This window comes from Pongo abelii, chromosome 9 (assembly GCF_028885655.2).
Source record: "Pongo abelii isolate AG06213 chromosome 9, NHGRI_mPonAbe1-v2.0_pri, whole genome shotgun sequence".
NCBI classification, from domain to species: Eukaryota; Metazoa; Chordata; class Mammalia; order Primates; family Hominidae; genus Pongo; species Pongo abelii.
The window spans coordinates 104,353,338-104,371,913 of NC_071994.2; the positions used below are offsets into that span (position 1 = coordinate 104,353,338).

General features: G+C 37.1%; 1 long non-coding RNA gene across 1 annotated transcript; it reads left to right on the top strand.

Annotated features, from left to right (window-relative positions):
* The first annotated feature begins 2,827 nt into the window (after positions 1-2,827).
* LOC129048748 (uncharacterized) lies at positions 2,828-17,527 on the top strand. Its single transcript, XR_008511336.1, has 3 exons — positions 2,828-2,912; positions 5,354-5,450; positions 17,378-17,527. It is a non-coding gene; the product is annotated as an uncharacterized LOC129048748 (long non-coding RNA).
* Positions 17,528-18,576: the final 1,049 nt, after the last annotated feature.

An 18,576-nucleotide genomic window follows, 5' to 3' on the forward strand; every position in this document is an offset into this window, starting at 1 on the left:
CTCTCACTCGGACAGGCAACGATTCTTGAGTACTAGTTTTCATAAGACATTTCGCAGCTAAGGTTGAAGGAATTCATCTTTCTTGTAGAACAACTGCAGACTAAGGCCTTTTATTCAATAGCTGTAAGCCTACAAATATAAGGAATCAACATCCCTGGGAAGTCCTGCTTTGGAGAACACAAAGATGACTAGTAACAGGAGTGACACATGAAGAAAAGAGACTATATTTTTTTAGCTACACCAGGAAAAAAGGATTTTTACCAGATCTCAGAAAGATAGTAAGAGATTTAGAACCCTACTCTATGTGGTATATTATGCTAAAATTAAAATAGTAGGCTATATATACTCATTATTTAGTTGGGCTCGGCCTATACTTTCTGTTATATTTATAGAATCCTGCATTAACAAAGAGACCAACCCCTCCAAGTTTTATTTTAGCTAGATTGTTGGGCCTGGAAGACATCCCTTATTGAAGTGAAGATTTGGTGTTTAGACTGGGCAGACTAGATGTTGCTTAGAAGGATTTTACCTTATTGGGGATGTGGGGCAGAGATGGGGGGATGCCAGTGACACCTTTCCCCCATCAATAAAAGAAATTGGGTATGCTTTCTGAAGCCATGAGGAATGGAGTGCCGTTTCCCTACCCCCGTTCACTTCCCTACATTCTTCCTTTCTCCCTGAAGGTGTTATAAATATTAGTGTACAAACAAAAAGTGTAGGAAACATAATTCTATATTTATAGCTCAACTGATTTGTCTCTGAGTTCTGTATCCTGTTGAGCTTGTGGGATGCAGCTTGCTCTCTTTGCCTCCCTCCAAGACTGTGCTACAGTTTTCCCGACTACATCATTGGGGTGGGAGGGCAGCAGTGTTAATGTCATAAAACCCTCTGGTCCTTGTTTCATTGTCCTGGTCCATGAGGAGCTTCAGTCTCAATTATTTTGTGCTACATTTAGGGAATCAAAATCTTACAAAATGCTTCCTATTTCATGTGCATCCAAATGCATACATGACTTTTTTTGGGGGGCGGGGAAGGGGTTACCTTCTCCCAGTAATGCTGCTAGAAAGCCAAGTAGAGGGTAAACCTACTGCAGGCTCCATTCTCTCTCCCTACCTCTGCTACACCAGATGAGTCTCATTCTAGTCAACAAATGAGGGAGGGTTGGGAAACAATACTTCCGTTCCAAAATATTCTGTCCGTATATTTACCTGTCTTTGCTCTTTAGACAAACAAAAACTTACAGATGTTTTTGTTTTCTTCCTGACACATACCTTCCCTAAGGTAACAAACATAGAGCAAGCCACAAGCTTAAATATGGTAAAGGGAAAAGGGAATATCCAGAGAGACAAAAATAACATGTAAGTCAATATCTCAAAATATGTTGCAGTTGCAATTTTTGGCCTACGTAATTATTTGTTATGGCAGGTTTCTAAGCAGTTACTTCTGTTGTATTTAGTAGCTTGATGGGTGGCTAGGCACAGCTTGTGAAGCCAGGGCTCAGAAAGTATAGAGAAAGAGGCTAGCAGACCTGCCCACACTCTGGGTGTGGACATTGTGAAGGAAAGCAGTGGGGAGAAGCAGCTCCTTGCTTTTCCCTGGTAATGATGGTACAAAGAGCACAGGTTCTACAATTAGAAAAACCTGCGTTCACATCCTTTTCCACTTACTGGTTATTTGATTTTGGGTAAGTCACTTATTGATGGTTGTCACAATTTGGACAGTAGTTTTCTTGAAGTAGGGGGATATTTTGTTTTGTTTTTTTCATCTTTATATCCTCAGAGATGAGCACACTGATGAAACATACTTGGCATGCAATAAATACATGTGGAATGGATGTACATAGTTTAATACTTCACAACTTCAATTTTTTTATTGATGGGAAGTGATAATAGCAGCTGCTCCTGGGAAGATTTAGTAAAGCTCCACATGTAAATAAGTCTGGCAAACCCCGAAAGGGCAGGCATTCAGTAGACAATTATTTCTCCCTTCCTTTTCCCCTCTCCCCTTTGTCTTTTCTCCTACATTTCCTCCCATATTTCACTACCTAGTGACTGCCCATAATTGGTGTTTTTATTCATAGTAGGCACAGTGTCCCTCTATTGATTAACTCATAAATAGTCATCATCGTTATCAACACTTACAGCATAAATAGGAGTTGAATGTCTAATCTGTGAGACATTAGGCTGCTCATGTTTTCAACAGCTTTGGAGTAAGAGCAACCCCTATCTCCTCCACCACTTCTCCATCTGCCTGATACCTCACTTCCACTTACCCAGGAAAATGAACTGCTTCTTTCTCTCTTTTGAAGAAGGGAATTCTGTCCTTTAATAAAACCTGTTTTCCCATTCGTGATTCTAATCTGTCATCCATCTAAATCATTTGATTTTTTTTCCTCAGACTAAAGTTTTTCTTTTTATAGTTCTTCAGAGTTACTCAGTTTTAAAAAACCCTCCCAAAGAGTACCACTTTGTAAATATCATTATATGTGGCTTACAATTTATATGTATGTATTTTATTTATAACCGCTTAATTCCTTAAGGTAGTGGTCTCCAACGTTTTTGGAACCGGGGACTGGTTTGGTGAAAGACAATTTTCCCACAAACAAGGGTCGGTGGGGTGTGGAAGGGGGTGGATGGTTTCAGGATGAAATTTTTCTACCTCAGATCATCGGGTATTAGATTCTCCTAAGGAGTGTGCAACCTAGATCCCTTGCATGTGCAGTTCACAATCGGGTTTGCGCTTCTATGAGAATCTAATGACGCCACTGATCTGACAGGAGGTGGACCTCGCGCGGTAATGTTCACTCACTCACCTCGTGCTCTGCGACCTGGTTCCTAACAGGCTGTGGACGGGTACTGGTCCACAGCCCAGGGGTTGAGGACTCCCGACTTAAGGGGTAAAACTTTGAGTAGGTAATATCAATTTCTATAAATTAGAGCAGCGATTTTTAAACTTTGAGAAATAAAACCCCCTTTTCGCCGACAGATAAATGCTAAATACAATTATATTTTTCTAAGGTCAAATTTGTTAATATAATTCAAAATCATATTTAGTTTACTATAAAGCCAGTCAATACAAATAAGAATTTCTATGATGAATATGAATATTTGGAGTTGGGAATTATAATACTAGTTTTACAATTTTACATCAGTCTCAGCAACCTGTTTATTTCTGTATTTCATGGGGCTCAAAGCTGGGAAAGATTCTGATCCTTACAGATAAGTAATTTCAAGTGGTACTGGTTATACAATCACAGATTACATAACTTTGTATGCCTTTTGCAATCATAGATACTCTGCGAATAGTTAAAAAGCTGGAGAAGCAAGCCTAAGATCTGCATACGAACTAATTAATCTGGTCTCATAAACTAACATATTGGTGGCATTGTATAACTTTCGAAGAAATGTTTACTATAGTTTTGTAATATAGTAAAAAGATATTTAGTTTAGAATTGGTATCAAATATTGAAAATAATTTTCCTACAACATCTTTGGAGACAAGTTATACCTAGAGTCACTTCAAAACCAATTGCATAAAATATTCATTGTTACTTGTTTCATGTTATTAAATTAAAAACAATCTTTTGTAAAAAAGCCAGCTTCAATTGTCTTTGGTAGGTCTATGTTATGACCATAAAGATACCATGCAGTTATCATGATAAATAATAACTACCTCTGTCATAACTCTTTTATATTTATATTCTCAATTGACCCTTATAAAAACACAGCAAGATAGTTGTAGTTATTATTCCCAATCTACATAGGAAGAGAAGGTTATATAAATTGCTTCAAATTAAACTCCTAATTTCAAGCTAGAGATTCAAACATGGGTCTCTGTGTCCCTGAAACTCACAGTCATGCAGAGCTCCAGGACTGCAGTGTTGGTACAGCACATGCCCTGGCAGAATGGGAGCCTGTGTTCACTGGACACAGGGTCTATGATTTGTTGTTTATCCTTTGTTTATTAAAAACAAACCTTTAGTATTTATAAATTTAAGAATATAGGGAATATTTATTCGTGACACTCCTTTTTCTGAGAGAATGTAGTATCCTTTCATTTGAAGGAATGTCTTGAACATCTCAAATCAATAGAAAACACAACTTCTCCTACATCTGGCTGGGCTGGCTTCAAGTTTTCAGAGGAAGAGAAAAGGAACTTTGCATCGCTGATGTAGAATGAGAAGGTGAATAAGTATAGGAGAAATTGTTTTTTTAATCTGAAAGCGCTGGTATCTAATAAACAATAATTCTGTGCCTGTTTCCATCCTTCCCGCCTCAAATGCTTCCTGAGCAAAATGTAAGATGATCTCAGTAATCTTTATCTGTAGCCTTGAGAGTACGCTGCAGTGATGGTGATTTAGGGACTAGGAGAGTTTCATAGGGTAGAGGTCAAGATTTGAACCCAGGCAGTTGGATTCCATAGCTTGCCTTCTTAGCCACTATGCTCAATTGTTTTCCATGGTGGTAAGTGTATTATTTCTAAGAGCATTCATTTTTTAAGAATTATCAACTCTTCGAACTATTAAATATATCCAGATTTCCTGGCTTTGTAGGTGTCCGTGAAGAGGCTGGGAGACCACCAGCTGAAATGTTGCAAGATTTCTTTATTGGTCAGGAGGTTAGGTCTTTAGATATAATTCTAATGCAATGTTTTAATACTAGGGTCCTTACCTGTGATAGTTTCCTCAAATTTGATCTTGAAGTTTTCTCATGAGATTGGCAATAAACTCTCGATGTGCCCTGATGGGGCTCTAGATAAGGTAGTCATGGATGTTGCTTCTTTATCCTGGTAGGTGTTCTCGTGCCTTAGTGTCTCATCTGTGACTAGGAATTCCCCTCACAGAAAATTTGCTTCTACTGGCAGATGCCCTTGTGGCTCTTGTCTGACCTCTGTTCAGTTTATTCCTACCAAGATAACCACTCTCTGAGATAGCTCTGATTGGGAGGAGAGTTAGATTCAGGGGTATCCATCAGGTGAGACACAGAAGAGGCAACTCAACAAAACACATGAAGTAACAGAAGCAGTGTATTACTTATAGATCCGAGAGGAAAGAGGGTAGCAAGCCTCACAGGGCTAACAGCAAGTGGGGAGTCACTGGGGATATGCACACCCAACCACTGCATGGAGAGCAAGAGAGAAAGAGTGAGATATCAGTGGGCCAATCCTTTACAGGGTTTTACTTAAGCAGGATTCCCAAGGGTAGTTCTAATTGGTGGGTTTACAACAAGCAGGCATGAGTTCCTTGGAATCATGCTGTGACTGAAAGGTGGTCACTGTGGCACCTCTGTGCAGCCCATGTGGGGTGTGAGGGTCAGTTGGACAAGTCAAGTAGGTTGTATCTATCTTTCCACAGGGATGTGGTCACCAGAAGGTGTTTGTATAAGGCATATAATCTGGATCAATCACATTGAAGAACTGGGAGAGGCGGAGAACTGGAAACTGTGTCAAGGGTTAGTAAACCTTGATTGTGTTGTGAGAAATTCTAATTTATATTCAAAATGCATGCTGAGCCAACATATAATTATAAAAATTCACTATATTACCATATTAAAGTCTCTAAATTGGATGGGCTACAAGGAGTCCATAAACCCCCAAAATAGTATGTAAAATGTATAAATCATCAAAAAGCTAATCTGCCACAATCAAGCAGACTTTATTCCCGGGATGCAAGACTGGTTCAACATATGCAAACCAATAAATGATTCATCACATAAACAGAAATAAAAACAAAAACTACATGATTATCTCAATAGATACAGAAAAGGCTTTCAATACAATTCAACATCCCTTCTAACAACCCTCATCAAACTAGGTATTGAAGGTGCATACCTCAAAATAATAAGAGCCATCTACTCCAAACACAGAGTCAACAGCATAACAAACAGGCAAAGCTAGAAGCATTCCCCTTGAGAACTGGAGCAAGACAAGGACGCTCACTCTCACCACTCCTATTCAACATACTACTGGAAGTCCTAGCCAGGTGAGAGAAAGAAATAAAAGACACCCATATAGGAAAAGAGAAAGTCAAACTATCTTTCTTCAGACACAATATGATACTATGCCTAGAAAACCCCATAGTCTCTTCCCAAATGCTCATAAATCTGATAGACAACTTCAGCAAAATTTTAGAATGCAAAATCAATGTACAAAACTCAGTAGCATTTCTATATACCAATAACATCTAAGCTGAGAGGCAAATCATGAATGTAATCCCATTCACAATAGGCACAAAAACAACAAAATATCTAGGAAAACAGCTAACTAGTGAGGTGAAAGACCTCTACAATGAGAAATATAAAACACTGCTGAAAGAAATGAGAGATAACACAAACAAGTGGAAAAACATTTCCTGCTCATGAATAAGGAGAATTGACATTGTTAAAATGGCCATACTGCCCAAAGCAATTTACAGGTCCATTGCTATTTCTTTCAAACTACCAATGACATTTTTCACAAAATTAGAAAAAAAAATTCTAAAATTCGTTTGGTACCAAAAAAGAGCTGGAATAGCCAAAGCAATCCTAAGCAGAAAGAACAAACCTGAAGGCATCACACTACCTGACTTCAAACTATACTGTAAAGCTACAGTAAATAAAACAGCATGGTACTGGTTCAAAAACAAACACATAGACCAATGGAACAGGTTAAAGAACCCAGAAATAAAGCTGCACACTACAACCATCTGATCTTTGACAAAGCCAACAAAAACAAGCAATAGGGAAAGTACTCCTTGTTCAATAAATGCTGCTGGGATAACTGGGTAAACATATAGAGAAGAATAAAACTGGACTCCTACCTTTCACCATGTACAAAAAGCAACTCAGGATGGATTAAAGAGCAAAATGTAAAATGTAAAAATATAAAAACCCTAGGATAAAATCTGGGGAATACCATCTGGACTCAGCCAAGACAATGACTAAAGGACAAAGACTTTAAAAGCAATTGCAACAAAACCAGAAATTGACAAGTGGGAGATAATTAAAATAAAGAGCTTCTTCACAGCAAAGGAACTACAACAGAGTAAAGAGACAACCTACAGAATGGGAGAAAATAACCAGAAATTGACAAGTGGGAGCTAATTAAAATAAAGAGCTTCTTCACAGCAAAGGAACTACAGCAGAGTAAAGAGACAACCTACAGAATGGGAGAAAATAACCAGAAATTGACAAGTGGGAGCTAATTAAAATAAAGAGCTTCTTCACAGCAAAGGAACTACAACAGAGTAAAGAGACAACCTACAGAATGGGAGAAAATACTTGCAAACTATGCATCTGACAAAGGTCTAACATCCAGGATCTATAAGGAACTCAAACAACTCAACAAGCAGAAAACAACCCTATTAAAAGTGGGCAAAGGACATAAACAGATATTCTCAAAAGAAGACATACACATGGCCAACAAGCATATGAAAAAGTGCTCAATATCACTGATAATTAGGGAAATGCAAATTGAAACCACAATGAGATACCATCTTACACCAGTCAGAATGGCTATTGTTAAAATTTCAAAAGGCAACAGATGCTGGCTGAGTTGAAGAGGAAAGGCAATGCTTATACACTGTTGGTGGGAATCTAAAGTAGTTCAGCCACTGTTGAAAGCAGTTTGGAAATTTCTCAAAAAATATAAAATAGAACTACCATCTACCATTCAACTCAGCAATCCCATTACTGGGTATATAAACAAAGGATTATAAATTATTCTACCATAAAGACACATGAAGGTATATGTTCACTGCAGCACTATTCACAATAGCAAAGATATGGAGTCAACCTAAATGCCCATCAGCGATTAACTGGATAAAGAAAATGTGATACATACACACCATGGAATACTACATAGCTATAAAAAATGAGATCATGGCCTTTGCAGCCATATGGATGTAGCTGGAAGCCATTATCCTAAACAAATTAACTGGAACAGAAAACCAAATATCACATGTTCTTACTTATAAGTGGGTGCTAAACATTGAGTACCCATGGACACAACAAAGGAAACAGTAGACACTGGAGCCTATTTGAGGGTGGAAGGTGGGAAGGAGGGCAAGAATTGAAATACTACTTATCAGTAGTATGCTGATTACCTAGATGATAAAATCATCTCTACTCCCCTGTGACACAGAATTTACCTGCACATGTACCCCTTGAACCTAAATAAAAGTTGGAAAGAAAATAAATAAAAAATAAAATTTGTACATGCATAGTACATTCTTCTGGGAAGAAAATCATAGCTTTTTACCCTATTTATAATCCAAAAAATGTTAATAATAATCTTATACAAATGGATTTATTGATTGTAAATATTGCAAACATATTACACTCAAAGGATAACCTATTTTTTGTTAAATTATTAGCAGTAATAACATTTGGGCAAGATTATTAATTAAAATGGGTTAGAATCTGTAATGTCACTAGAGTAATGATGAACTATACATCTATTTATCTGTGTATCGTTATCATCTATCTACTAATATATCTATGGTATGTTTTTTTTTATAATGGTTTATGATTCACAAGTGCTTTTTCATGTATTATCTCATTTAATCCAATGTCAACCATGTAAGTGGGTTAGTATTATTACCATTTTTATAATTAAGAAAAAATATTTCAGGCAATTCCCAACTTACTGTTATTAAGTAGGAGAGCTAGGATTCAAATCGAAGTCTATAAACCTCCAGCCCCAACAGTTTTCAACACTGACATGACTAATTTTTCTATTTATTTTATTAACTTATTGAGAAATAATGGAGAACCAGAAAACCTGCATAAATCTCAAGAAATTTGCTGTTATTTCTGTTTTTATTCCTTTATATATAAGAGGTCTTAGAAAAATTAATCTCTGGGTGCTTTTCAAATTTTCTCTTTATCTTAGTTTTGAGACTTTTCATTATCTTATACCTTGGTGTAGTTTGCATTGTGTTTTGTCTTCTTGCAGTTCATCAAGCTTCTTATCGTTTTCATTAGATATAGGAAAATGTGGTCTTCATATACTTGAATACTTTTCCAGCTCATTCCTCTCCTTCAAGGACTAGCAATTACATAATATTAGGCTGCCAGAAGTTTTCTATAGATCACTGCTTTTTTGTTTTTGTTTTTCTTTCTGCATTTAATTTTTAGTAATTTCTACTTCTATTTCAAGTTCATTAATCCATTCCTCTGCAATGCCCGATCTGCCATTATTCCTATCTGGTGTATTTTTCATTTCAGACACTAATTTTCATTCCTAGAAGGTAAGTTTTTAATTTTTTATATGTTCCATGTTGCTACTTAGCATCTTAAACATATGGAATACATAAAGTACTCACTTAATGTCTTTGTCTACTGCCTTAAACATCTGTGCCAGTTCTGGTTGTTTTGATTGATTGAATTTTTTTCTTTATGATTTGTATTTGTTTATTTCTTTGCCTTCTTGCCAATTTTAATTAGCTACCTGACATTGTGAATTTTACCTTTTTGGGTGCTAGATATTTTTGTATTACTACTAATGTTCTTGAGCTTTGCTCTGAGTGCAGTTAAGTTACTTGAAAATGGTTTGATCTTTTTTGGTCTTGCTCTTAAAATTTGTTAGGTGGGCTCAGAGCAGTGATTCATTTAGCACTAATCATGCCCCTGCTGAGGCGAGACGCTTCTCGTACTCTACCCAGTGCTCCATGAATGAGGTTTTCTGGTCCGGCTGGCAGGAAAAGGCACTATCTCTTGTCCTTGTATGAGTACTCAGCACTGTTGCTTATAAACCTTTTGGATGTTTTTTTTTTCTTTTTCCCACTGCTTTGAGTAGTTTTCAAACATACATAAATTTATCAATACGCTGCTGAATGCTCAAGGGGACCCTACAGAGGTCTCTAATGTTCTCTGTGCAGCCTTCTCCTCCTCAGTACTCTGCCTTGCCAATTCCAGCTACTTTGATATTTCTGGACTCTCATGCCAACTTCTCAACTCTGAGAGTCTACCAGGCTCTGCCTAGGTTCCTACCTCCCTCTGTTGTATCTTAGAAATTATCTCAAAGCAGTTAAGCTGAGGAATTTGTAGGGCTCACCTTATTTGTTCCCAGTTTCTGTCCTTCACTGCCTGATATTCAATGATTGGGACCATTGTTTTATATAGTATGTCAAGCATTTGGTTTTTTTCAAAGAGGTAAATGCACTCGCTATCCCTCCATCTTGACCAGAAGCAGAAGTCTTTTATCCTTTTGTTGTTCATCTATGTTAACTCAGAAGAGCTTTGAAAAAATAGAATAGTGCTGTCCTTTTTTGTTCCTTGCTAACTTGTATATTCACAACATAACTTTCTGTCTGTAGGCTTACTGTATGTGTTGGAACTGGAACAACTATGTCTTATCCAGTGTGCAACCCCATCACATAATACAATTTCCAGTAGATAATATTCTCTGTATAAATGTTTGAGTGCACAAATGAATAAATTAATGAATATATAAAACCCAAGTCTTCCTGGGGGAAGGAGATGCAAATATGATGGTTGTATAATACATACAGTTTTAACGTGTATTTCATACAATAAAATTGAAATAGAAATGAAAAAAAGGAATGTAGAAAAGAAATGCAAAAAAGACTTGCAAATGTTATTAGCACTTGCTTAGAAGTGAAGAGGGGCCACTGCACTCCAGCCTGGGTGACAGCTACACTCCATCTCAAGAAGAAGAAAAAAAAAAAAAAGTGAAGAGGGAACCTGAGCCTTCCAAAAAGAAATGGAGCATGTGATGGGCCAGACTCCCAAGGGAAAAGGGAGTGTACATACTTTCAAATCCACCTCTTTTTTCATTTCTGCCTTGGTTATCTCTCTCTCTGTCTCTCTCTCTCTGCCCACCTCCGGTCTTTCTCTCTCTCTTCCCACCTCCCGTCTTTCTCTCTCTCTTTCATGTCTGATATTACATGTGCTATATTTAAGGAGTCTAAAATTCACTAGCCAAATAATTGTGTTGATAGAATTTGGTGGGGACTAGATAGATTGTGTGAATCTAACAAGAGCAAGAGGTACAATCTGTAGTTGCAAAATATAAGATTACTCTAAGACCCCTTCTATTTCTAGGTTTCTCTTTGTGGGATCCAAGGGGAAATGAACCGTCCCTCCAGATTACGTTGAAGGTGCTGTGTCTCATGTACTTACAACAGCATAATTTCACGCTATTTTCCCCTTAGCTTCCTGTTCCTTCAAAGGATTAGTTTAACATGTTATTAATTTAGAAACATTTCACATTTTAAATGTTGTATTTGTAAGTTTTTATTTGTATTTTTTACTTTTTAAATCTTAATTTTTCATGGCTAGAAACTCAGGCCTCATTTAAAAACAAATAAAGCTTAGGGGCAAAATTATCTTAGCAAAATAATAATTGTATACATGAAGGCTTTTGGTCTATGTCTTATTTCTTTCAATTAATACAGCAGCATTCCCAGAAAAGAAAACAAATCACAAGAATCACTGCCTTTTAATTCTTCCATGAAAGCCATTATGGGTCAGGACACCCTTGTGTATTTTTATACCTGCCCATCTTGATATATGTCTAATATTTTCTCCTGTCTTTAATTCTGTAAACATTCTATCCTTAGTGAGTGCTTATTTTTGATGCAATCGAATCTGTGGCACACCTGTCTCTGTTGATGAAAAGAGAGTGAGTCATTTGTGAGGAGGGCAGTCACATTAACTCTTGGAAGATACAAAAGATGACTTATGAAATTGAGTTTTTGAGGACATAACATGACGCCCTCATGACGGAAAAGAACTCATGGATCTCCTGGAAAAGGTCATCCTCTCCATCTCACAAGGGGATGCAGAGCCATTGCGAAATTAAACTCTCAAGTTAATGCCATGGAGTTTAGTAAACAAGTTGTAAGAAATGCCATTCAAAATGTTTATTTTCAGACTGTTCCTAGTGACTGCAAATCAGCCAGTTGAACGTGTTTGCATCTTGCTGATCTGCTCCACCTTTGGAAATGCACTTTTTTCTTTAGTATAGATACAGTCTGTGTTTTAGGGACACAAATCAGAGGAATAAGAGAACCAGTATTACTCCATTGAGTCATGGCCTTTGATTTTCAATAGAAGCAGCCTGCTTCATTTTGTCACTGAGTTCTTTTCCTAGCTCCCATCTGAAAGGAAAGAAGAATATAAAAATGAACGATAAAAGCCAGCCCTCTGATGGATCAGGGCAGGGAACACAGTGTCAGGATGGCATTTCATAATGATAAGAAAAAAGTAATTTGCTGATCTAGGTGAGTGCTTTATCCTCTGTGCGTGTGTAACCTGAAGAGGGTAAATTACTTTTTCCTGGTACCACTTGGTATCCATGAGGAGGTAATTTGCCTCATAATGTCAAGACACCCTGCTGCTGTGAAAGTGGTTATACTCCTGGCTTGCTACAAGGAGAGTGTTTGGCTCACGGTCGGGCTGATCCCTTCATAAATCACCCAATCCAAGGCTGAGATATTTCAGGACATACAAGCAAGTGCACAAATGAATAGCTGCTTTTTTTTAAGGGGGTGGTTGCAAGTATGTTTTTTTTAGCTTCTTCATTGGTTGTTATTTAACTGCACTTTTCCCTTAGAGACAGAGGGTTATTAAAATCTAAAATAGTTGAAAGTAAACATTTCTCACTGATCTATAGGACTACAATTTAGTCTTATATATGCCTAGCAGCTAAGTGCTGTGGGAATGATTTCCTCTGCTATTTTGAGGCCCCACATTTGGAAAAGGGGCTTTGGTCAGTTGGAGACCCTGAAAGAAGCACCTGCCTCTTTAGGAAGTTTTTCAACTCATTGTAAAGTGACTGGTAACAAGAGAGCATTATAAGCAAAATGTCCTTATTGGGACTCCTTCTTTATGGCAAGAAAATTCATCACTGGTCTGGGAATTCACTACTTTTGCTATTTCTTTTGAGACAAAACTTGAGGGAGAATAATACTCCCTGAGTGTAAATATTCATGCTTAGGCACCTTTAACCAGATAGTCAAACTGTACAGAGCCACTCAACATAGTATCTAAAACTCCACTTTAGTACATCTGTCTTTCATAAACTGATAAGACTACACTGTCTTTTTTCTCCATGGTATCTATGAAACTCAAAGGGAACAGTATAGTGTACATGAGTGGAGAGTTGTGACATCATTCATTATTCATTCATTCATTTATTTACCAAATATTTGGGGGGAACCTACCACATGCTAGGTATTGTACTTGATGCTGGGGTTAGAACATAAGTAACACAAATACAATTCTAGTGCTTGCATCTTGGGGCATCTAGTCTGTCTAGGTACAAGAGCATTAGGCAGGAAATCACACGAATAATTAGAATTGTGATAAATCCTCTACAGAAAAGGTAAAAGGTGCTATAAGAATGTGTACTGGGGGAAATAATTTGGTCTGGAGAGTGAGGCATCAAGAAAAGCTTTCCTTTTTAAACTGGGTGCCAAAGAAAGAATGGCTGGAGATAACAAGGATGAGGTGGGAGAAGAATTCCCAGTAGAGAAATAAACTTTGGTAGAGGTGCTAAGGGGAGACTAAGCTTGAAATTAGAAGGGAGTCAAAATAGTAGAGAAAATTAAATAAGGGAAGAATAGCTCAAGATGAGATGTATTAATTTATTCATTTAATAAACATGTATATAGTATTTACTCTCTGCCAAGAAGAGCTGTTAAGTTCTTTACAAACATTGAATCCTTATAATGATCTTGGAAGGTGTATAGTATTATTATCCCCATTTTATAGATATGGAAACTAAAGAACAGAAAGTTTTATAATGAGAGCAGGGAACATGTAAAGAGACTAAAAAGCCATGTGAAATATTTAAAATCTTGTCATAAGAGCAATAGGAATTTGTAGAATGGTTTGAAGTGGTGAATGCCTTCGTCACATTTATATTTTGGCTAGATATCTCTAATCAATGCCTGAAGAAGGAGCTTGAGAAGTAAGAGGTGAATTGAGAATGAATGAGAAAATCAGTTAGGAGGCTACTGCAGTACTACAGGAGGGAGATGACAACACTAGGCAACGTGAAGAGTTGGATGGATGTAAGAAATGTTCTAGAAATTGAACAGGCAGGACTATAAGATGGAATTGATGGGTTCAGGGTAGGAGGAAGGGAAGCTCAGGGATGATTTTTAAGGTCTGTGTCATAAATAAATATATAAGGAACAATTTTCTATGTTAGGGAACACAGGCACAGAAGAACATTTGGCAGCAGGGCAGAAAACAACTGTAAATTGAATTTCAGCCATAATGCATTTGAAGTTTCTAAGATGTATTTATGTGGAAAAGATGTAAAAATATTTGGATTTGGGAAAATGAAATGCAGAATCAAACTCTGAGAAAAAATATATACATCTAGAAATGATTTGGCATTTATTTATTAAACTTTTAACTTGGGCGTTTCTTCTCAAGACTCTAATGCAGATGTAAAGAAGTGTAAGACAATATTTAAGAAGTAAAAATGCAATGATACAACCCATAAAAGTAGTTAGAGTTTTGAGACCATAAAGGCTCTATACTAACAAAGGCATTGTGAATATTTATTTCATCTCTGCATAATTGTTTCAGAGGAAAATCTGTAAGATGAAATGAGGCTGAAGGCAGGCAAGGTGATGATCAAAAGATTCCAAGTCCTCAATTTGTAGTCTTTTGATAACTGAATTGTTGCTAGCAAATATTTTGAGTTTCCACATATTTTAACAAATTTTTAAAGGACTTTCCCTTTACCGTTACGTTGAATTTTGGGGGTGTCAATCTCCAACACACGTCACTAAACCTCCCACAAAGAGCCTTCTCCTAAAATCAAGATCCAGAGAAGAGTGAGGTGTTATTAAAGTTACATACTTAATATGTATGTGTGTAAGGCATGCTTTAGCTGGGTGATATCCTGCACTGATGAGCAATTTAGGCCTTTTTTTTTCTGGCACGCCAGGCTATGGAGTAGAGCATCAAATGAATGGATGCCTTTAAAAACAGTACTTCCAACTAACTCTGCTTTTTTTTCTCTCTCTCTTTTTTCTTTTTTTGACAAAGTCTTGCTCTGTTGACCAGGCTGGAGTACAGTGGTGCCATCTTGGCTCACTCCAACCTCTGCCTCCCGGGCTCAAGCTATTCTCCTGCCTCAGCCTCCCTAGTAGATGGCCCGTGCCACCACGCCTGGCTAATTTTTTGTATTTTCAGTAGAGACGGGGTTTCACCATGTTGGCCAGGCTGGTCTCGAACTCCTGACCTCATGTGATCCACCCATCTCAGCCTCCCAAATTGCTGGGATTACAGGCGTGAGCCACCGTGCCCAGCCTAACTCTGCTTTTTGATAAGCTGTTCTGATGCAACTTATGGCATTAATAGCATTTTCTGAGAAGATAGAAAATGCTTTGGAAGTCATGGCCCCTTCAATCCCATAGTCTGCTTGCTTTATTAACTTTCTCTTCAGTTTACTCCCTCCTACTCTTCTTTATCATCCAACAATTTTGGCTGTTCCTAAATCTTGCAACAAGCTTTCTTTCTATTTTTTCCTCCTAGCTCATTGGGCTTGGGATATTTTATTGGCATTGGAGCTGAAGAAATCTGTGAAAAAAAGTCTGTATATACATATATATGTCTATGTGTGCATATATTTATATATGTCTACATATATTTGTGTAAGTGTACATGCATGAAAGGAAGCTTTATCACAAATTTATTTATTAAAAAGATAATAGATTAATTAGCTTTATGTAGTCATTCCATAATGTATGCATATTTTTTTTTTTTTTAAGACGGAGTTTCGCTCTTATTGCCCAGGCTGGAGTGCAGTGGCATGATCAATCTCAGCTTACTGCAACCTCCGCCCCCTGGATTCAAGCGATTCTCCTGCCTCAGCCTCCCAAGTAGCAGGGATTACAGGCACCTACCACCATGCCTGGCTAATTTTTTGTATTTTTGTAGAGATTGTGTTTCACCATGTTGGTCAGGCTGGTCTCGAACTCCTGACTTTAGGTGATCCACCCACCTTGGCCTTCCAAAGTGCTGGGATTACAGGTGTGAGCCACTTTGCCCTGCCAATGTATGCATACTGAAAACAGAATGTAATGCATGATAAATATACATGTTTTAATTTTCACTTTAAAAATAACAATAGACAAACTAGTTTTCCTTTTATTGAATGAGCTGTATCCTTCTGTTCAATATAGAGTGTGGGGGCAGATTTCAGGGTTTTGATTATGTGCTCTGTGCTCTGTAGACAGGAGGAAGGCTACTAAGAAGCCAGCTCTACTTTTGACCATCAGGTACCATCTTAGGCTTCAGTTTCCTCAGGAGAAGAGGATCCTTGGACAAGAGGATCTGCAAAGTTCCTTCTGACTAATGTTCTATGATTCTTTTTCTGAGTAAAAAGATGGATTTGTGACAAAATTAAAAAAAGAAAATCAGCTTTTAAAAGGTGTAACTTCTTCAAAGATTTTTCCGGAAAAGACTGCCAATATGAATTGAGATAAAGCAGATTGTAGAGCAAAATTGTTGGACTTTTCAGAACAAAAATACATGGAAGCCAAGAGCAATAATTAACATTTTTGAAATATTATGTTACTTTCTCACATTAAAAAATAATAATTGAGACTGTGAGGTGGGCAGGAGTACATTTCCTTACCTAGGGATTTTAGGCAACTTAATATAAGTCGCCTAAAAGTAAGCCAGTAGACCCAAGAATTGTACCTTCAAATTGCAGGACCCATAGAGAACAATCCAGGTATAAATTTAGCCGGGAAAGGGTCAGATTAATACTGGACTTCTGATGTCACATTGCTCAGCTTCAAAGCACAATTTACATATTTTCATTGATTTACTTTTGCTATTTCTGTATAATCAACTCTAGAAATATTTGGTTACTATCTCCAGAATTTGGAATTTTCAATGGACTGTAATAAGAAACAAAAAAGATCAGATAAGGGGAAAAAGATCTGTTATGTCCTAAATAACAGTGATAATATGAACACAATCTATGCTATAAAAAGCTATGAGCTAAGCTCACAAAACATGTGGACAAATATGAACTAGTGAAAGAAAATGACCTAATGGAAAGATGTCAGAAAGTGGCAGAACAAGTTCTAAGAAAATTGGACAATTTCCTCAATATGACATGATTTAAGTGCAAGGAGAACTTGAATAGCATGAATTTGGCCTTGGGCAGAAATATGTACCCCCAAGAGAGGCAGCTCCCTCAGCATTGCTTGTAGACATTGAATTTGGCATGAAGAGAATGTTAGCTAGTCCAGGACACACTCTAGACAGGATAGGCTCTAAACATTTTTAAAAAGCCTCTACTCATTGTAAAAAAAATATGCTTAATATATATAAAATTAAAAGGAGGAAAGTAAACATCTTTGTAGTATTGCATCTTAACATTTCGGTGTGTTGCTTTCCAGTGATGAAAGAATGAACCTTAAAGGGGAGGAGGACTAACAATTCTTCAGGTGAGAAGAGGGAAGAAAGCTAGGATGAATCTGGAAGTGAGATTTCAAGATGGGGCAAGAAGAACTTCTGTTCACCTATAAAATAGAAAAAAGATATTTTCAGTCTCACCATTATTTTCCAAGTGAGTTTTTTTCCTATTACTAAACTGTACAAGGGCAGGAGCTGTGCCATTTTGGTCTGTGATCCTCCAAAGACTGTTATAATGGCTCAGCAGACACTCAATAAATATTTGTTGAATAATCAGAGGCAAGTAAGACATAATAAACACAAAAACGTAGCAAAGCAAATGCCAGAAGGAACTAGAGTTTAGTAGAATATTTAATGAAAGTGCAAAAGACTTGCAAAAGTGCTTGGGAATTAGGGAAGGATAAAGAGGGTTTGACCCAAGCCTGGGGTTGCAAATGACATATAGACAGCTTGACATTACTTCTCCCTTATAATTCATTAATCTCCAACAGGGATCATTTTCTAAAAAAAATATATTGTTATAGATTCAGAGGGTAAAGTGGAAGTTTGTTACATGGATAGATGACAATGTAGTGGTTGGGTTTGCGCTTCTATTGTACCCATCACCCGAATAGTGAATATTGTACCCAAATAGGTTATTTTTCAACCCTCCCCCCATCCCATTCTCCCCACTTTTGGAGACTCCAGTGTCTATTGTTTCCCTCTTTGTGTCCAAGTGTACCCATTCTTTAGCTCTCACTTATGAGTGAAAAGATGAAGTATTTGATTTTCTGTTTATGAGTTTTTTCATTAGGATAATGGTTTCAAGCTCCATTTTCCATGTTGCTGCAAAACATAGGATTTAATTCTTTTTATGGCCGTGTAATATTGCATGGTGTATATATACCACATTTTTTATCTAATCATCCTTTATAGGACACTGAAATTAGTTCCATATCTTTGCTATTATGAATAGTGTTGTGACAAACATGAAAGTGCAGGTGTCTTTTTTATATAATAATTTTTTTTTTCTTTGAGTATGTAACCAGGAATGGGATTGCTGGGTGAAATGGCAGCTCTATTTCTAGTTTTTTGAGAATCTCCATACTGTTTTCCATATAGGTTGTACTAATTTACATTCCCCTGAGTAGTGTATAAGCATTCACTTTTCCCCACATTCTCACCAACATCTGTTGCTTTTTGA